Source organism: Scyliorhinus torazame, chromosome 23 (assembly GCF_047496885.1).
Source record: "Scyliorhinus torazame isolate Kashiwa2021f chromosome 23, sScyTor2.1, whole genome shotgun sequence".
NCBI lineage: Eukaryota > Metazoa > Chordata > Chondrichthyes > Carcharhiniformes > Scyliorhinidae > Scyliorhinus > Scyliorhinus torazame.
Genome location: NC_092729.1, coordinates 82151704 through 82157931, shown reverse-complemented (window position 1 = coordinate 82157931; position 6228 = coordinate 82151704).

Here is a 6228-nt window from a genome sequence, read left to right as displayed (position 1 = left end):
GCGCCCGTGGCGCGCCAGCGCCCCCGGGTCGTCGAAGCGCCGCCCGCAGCGGGGGCAGGGGTGACCCTTGCCCTCGGGGTGGACCCGGCGGTGGGCCAGCAGGGATGCCCGGGTGCGGAAGGTGACGCCGCACACCGGGCAGTCGTGCCCGCCGCACCGGTGCCCAGCCAGGGCCGCCTGGCGCCCGAAACTGCGCTGGCAGAGGGGGCACCGGTAGCGGAGGGCACGCCGGTGTGCCAGCTCGTGCTTCCTCAGCGAGAAGGCGTGCGCCAGGAGCTTGTGGCACTCCGGGCACTGCACCTTGGGGCGGCGTTTTTGCCGCTCGGCGCTGGGCCCCGCCGACTGCCACTCCGCCCCGTCACGTCCGACCCCGGACGGCCCCGGAGCCAGGGGCCTCTCCGCCCCACTGCGGCGTTGCCGGAGCGTTGAGACGCGCAGCCTCCGACCGCCCCCCATCTCCGGACGACTCCGGACGTCCTCTTCGTCCCTGGGGATCCTGCGCCCGCTCCGGAGGCACCAGAGCCAGCGACGCAGGCCCGGCGGGTTCCCCGTCCATCCTCCTCCGCCGCGGGCCCCTCCCTGGGAATGGAGAAACAAGAAAAGGGGGATGTGACCACTCTCGTTCGGGGGAAGGGGGGGTGTTCGCGCCACCCCCCCCCCCCCGGCGTCTCCCACTCCACAATCAACGGTGTGACCATCGCTGACTCGGCGGGGAGAGGGGCTCCTCCAATGCCTACTTGGCACCCACCCTCCGCAAGAGCGTACCTGCCTTCCCACTGCCCCTCCAACCTATCCCACGTAACCCCACCTCACCTGTACATCTTTGGACACTAAGGGACAATTTAACACGGCCAATCCACCTAACCTGCACATCTTTGGACACTAAGGACAATTTAACACGGCCAACCCACCTCACCTGTACATCTTTGGACACTAAGGGGCAATTTAACACGGCCAATCCACCTAACCTGCACATCTTTGGACACTAAGGGACAATTTAACACGGCAAATCCACCTAACCTGCACATCTTTGGACACTAAGGGACAATTTAACACGGCCAACCCACCTCACCTGTACATCTTTGGACACTAAGGGGCAATTTAACACGGCCAATCCACCTAACCTGTACATCTTTGGACACTAAGGGACAATTTAACACGGCCAATCCACCTAACCTGCACATCTTTGGACACTAAGGGACAATTTATCATGGCCAATCCACCTAACCTGTACATCTTTGGACACTAAGGGACAATTTAATACGGCCAATCCACCTCACCTGCACATCTTTGACACTAAGGGACAATTTAACATGGCCAATCCACCTAACCTGTACATCTTTGGACACTAAGGGACAATTTAACACGGGCCAATCCACCTAACCTGTACATCTTTGGACACTAAGGACAATTTAGCACGGCAATCCACCTAACCTGCACATCTTTGGACACTAAGGGACAATTTAACACGGCCATCCACCTAACCTGCACATCTTTGGACACTAAGGGACAATTTAGCACGGCCAATTCACCTAAACTGCACATCTTTGGACACTAAGGGGCAATTTAACACGGCCAATCCACCTAACCTGCACATCTTTGGACACTAAGGACAATTTAACACGGCCAATCCACCTAACCTGCACATCTTTGGGACACTAAGGGACAATTTAATACGGCCAATCCACCTCACCTGCACATCTTTGGACACTAAGGGACAATTTATCATGGCCAATCCACCTAACCTGTACATCTTTGGACACTAAGGACAATTTAACACGGCCAATCCACCTACCTGCACATCTTTGGACACTAAGGGACAATTTAACACGGCCAACCCACCTCACCTGTACATCTTTGGACACTAAGGGGCAATTTAACACGGCCAATCCACCTAACCTGCACATCTTTGGACACTAAGGGACAATTTAACACGGCAAATCCACCTAACCTGCACATCTTTGGACACTAAGGGACAATTTAACACGGCCAACCCACCTCACCTGTACATCTTTGGACACTAAGGGGCAATTTAACACGGCCAATCCACCTAACCTGTACATCTTTGGACACTAAGGGACAATTTAACACGGCCAATCCACCTAACCTGCACATCTTTGGACACTAAGGGACAATTTATCATGGCCAATCCACCTAACCTGTACATCTTTGGACACTAAGGACAATTTAATACGGCCAATCCACCTCACCTGCACATCTTTGGACACTAAGGGACAATTAACATGGCCAATCCACCTAACCTGTACATCTTTGGACACTAAGGGACAATTTAACACGGCAATCCACCTAACCTGTACATCTTTGGACACTAAGGGACAATTTAGCACGGCCAATCCACCTAACCTGCACATCTTTGGACACTAAGGGACAATTTAACACGGCCAATCCACCTAACCTGCACATCTTTGGACACTAAGGGACAATTTAGCACGGCCAATTCACCTAAACTGCACATCTTTGGACACTAAGGGGCAATTTAACACGGCCAATCACCTAACCTGCACATCTTTGGACACTAAGGGACAATTTAACACGGCCAATCCACCTAACCTGCACATCTTTGGACACTAAGGGACAATTTAATACGGCCAATCCACCTCACCTGCACATCTTTGGACACTAAGGGACAATTTATCATGGCCAATCCACATAACCTGTACATCTTTGGACACTAAGGGACAATTTAATACGGCCAATCCACCTCACCTGCACATCTTTGGACACTAAGGGACAATTTAACATGGCCAATCACCTAACCTGTACATCTTTGGACACTAAGGACAATTTAACACGCCAATCCACCTAACCTGCACATCTTTGGACACTAAGGGACAATTAACTTGGCCAATCCACCTAACCTGTACATCTTTGGACACTAAGGGACAATTAACTTGGCCAATCCACCTAACCTGTACATCTTGGACACTAAGGGACAATTTAACACGGCCAATCCACCTAACCTGTACATCTTTGGACACTAAGGGGCAATTTAACACGGCCAATCCACCTAACCTGTACATCTTTGGACACTAAGGGACAATTTAACACGGCCAATCCACCTAACCTGTACATCTTTGGACACTAAGGGCAATTTAACACGGCCAATCCACCTAACCTGTACATCTTTGGACACTAAGGGACAATTTAACACGGCCAATCCACCTAACCTGCACATCTTTGGACACTAAGGACAATTTATCATGGCCAATCCACCTAACCTGTACATCTTTGGACACTAAGAGACAATTTAATACGGCCAATCCACCTCACCTGCACATCTTTGGACACTAAGGGACAATTTAACACGGCCAATCCACCTAACCTGTACATCTTTGGACACTAAGGGACAATTTAACACGGCCAATCCACCTAACCTGCACATCTTTGACACTAAGGGACAATTTAAACACGGCCAATCCACCTAACCTGTACATCTTTGGACACTAAGGGACAATTTAACACGGCCAATCCACCTAACCTGTACATCTTTTGGACACTAAGGGACAATTTATCATGGCCAATCCACCTAACCTGTACATCTTTGGACACTAAGGGACAATTTAACACGGCCAATCCACCTAACCTGTACATCTTTGGACACTAAGGGACAATTTAGCACGGCCAATCCACCTAACCTGCACATCTTTGGACACTAAGGACAATTTAACACGCCAAGCCACCTAACCTGCACATCTTTGGACACTAAGGGACAATTTAGCACGGCCAATTCACCTAAACTGCACATCTTTGGACACTAAGGGGCAATTTAACACGGCCAATCCACCTAACCTGCACATCTTTGACAATAAGGGACAATTTATCATGGCCAATCCACCTAACCTGTACATCTTTGGACACTAAGGACAATTTAATACGGCCAATCCACCTCACCTGCACATCTTTGGACACTAAGGACAATTTACATGGCCAATCCACCTAACCTGTACATCTTTGGACACTAAGGGACAATTTAACACGGCCAATCCACCTAACCTGCACATCTTTGGACACTAAGGGACAATTTAACACGGCCAATCCACCTAACCAGTACATCTTTGGACACTAAGGGACAATTTAACACGGCCAATCCACCTAACCTGCACATCTTTGGACACTAAGGGACAATTTAACTTGGCCAATCCACCTAACCTGTACATCTTTGGACACTAAGGGACAATTTAACTTGGCCAATCCACCTAACCTGTACATCTTTGGACACTAAGGGCAATTTAACATGGCCAATCCACCTAACCTGTACATCTTTGGACACTAAGGGACAATTTAACACGGCCAATCCACCTAACCTGCACATCTTTGGACACTCAGGAACAATTTAACACGGCCATCCACCTAACCTGAACATCTTTGGACACTCAGGGACAATTTAACTTGGCCAATCCACCTAACCTGTACATCTTTGGACACTAAGGGCAATTTAACACGGCCAATCCGCCTAAACCTGTACATCTTTGGACACTAGGGCAATTTAACACGGCCAATCCACTAACCTGCACATCTTTGGACACTAAGGGACAATTTAACACGGCCAATCCACCTAACCTGAACATCTTTGGACACTCAGGGACAATTTAACTTGGCCAATCCATCTAACCTGTACATCTTTGGACACTAAGGGACAATTTAACACGGCCAATCCACCTAACCCGCACATCTTTGGACACTAAGGGACAATTTACTGACCAATCCACCTAAACTGTATGGCACCGGGGGGAGTGTGGGCCTGGATTGTGGAGCTCAAATCCTAGAGTATAGACATCTGCCTCCGACAGTGCAGCTCTCCCTCAGTACCGGGGGGGAGTGTCGGCCTGATTACGGAGCTCAAATCCTAGAGTATAGACATCTCCCTCCGACAGTGCAGCGCTCCCTCAGTACTGGCACCGGGGGGAGTGTGGGCCTGGTTATAGCGCTCAAATCCTAGAGTATAGACATCTCCCTCAACAGTGCGGCGCTCCCTCAGTACTGGCACCGGGGGGAGTGTCAGCCTGGATTATGGAGCTCAAATCCTAGAGTATATACATCTCCCTCCGACAGTGCGGCGCTCCTCAGTACTGGCACCGGGGGGGGAGTGTGGGCCTGGATTATGGAGCTCAAATCCTAGAGTATATACATCTACCTCCGACAGTGCGGCGCTCCCTCAGTACTGGCACCGGGGGGAGTGTGGGCCTGGATTATGGAGCTCAAATCCTAGAGTATATACATCTACCTCCGACAGTGCGGCGCTCCCTCAGTACTGCACCGGGGGGAGTGTGGGCCTGGATTATGAAGTGTCTACCTGTTAGCTCAGAGGGGCACCGATGCAAGGCGGCTCTCCTCCCCGACCTCGGTTGATCAGCTCCAGCTTCGAGATCCTTCAGCGAGCTCCCTCCACCAGGCACGACTGCCCGTCCGCCAGCAGCGTTACTGTTCCTGTCAACCTGACACAGCCTCGCCCCCTACCCCAGGGGAAACGCAGTCCCCCCCTGCGGCGAACCTTGGGCTGTTAATTGGAGCGAGGAGGTGGGGGGGGGGGGGGGGGGGGGGGGGCTGCACCTGTCCCCTGCGGATCTGGGCGTCGCTCGGGAGGGAGGGCGGGAGGGCCCGACGGAGTCGTGCGGCCTGTAGCGAAACCGCGGAATCCCCCGGGAAATCTTTCCAAACTCTCGGCTCGGCGCACGAGGGACCCCTGGGGTGGCAACAGGTGACAAGGGTTCAGAGTATAACCGCTCCTGCCTAGAGGGGGGGGCAGCCGCTGGCGAATTCCACGGGTCGCCGCCGATTACTGCAGATCGGTGGCTGTGCGGCGATGCGAGGCTGGTGTGTGGCACCTTGCGCGAGCAGGCGTCTCAGAGGTGCGGATCCATCGGATCATTAAACACAGGGACACGCATGAGAGAAGGCACAGGCTGAGTCATGCGTGCGCTGAATGCAATCTCGAAGGGGTTATAATTAAAACAAACACACAGGTTATGTATTGCACCTCGGTTAGACCCACACTCGGGGCACCGTGCACAGTCCCGGTCTCCGTATCCCTCGATCAGACCCACACTCGGAGCACCGTGCACAGTCCCGGTCTCCGTATCCTCGGTTAGACCCACACTCGGAGCACCTGTGCACAGTCCCGGTCTCCGTATCCCTCGATCAGACCCACACTCGGAGCACCGGGCACAGTCCCGGTCTCCGTGTCCCTCGGTCAGACCCACACTCGGA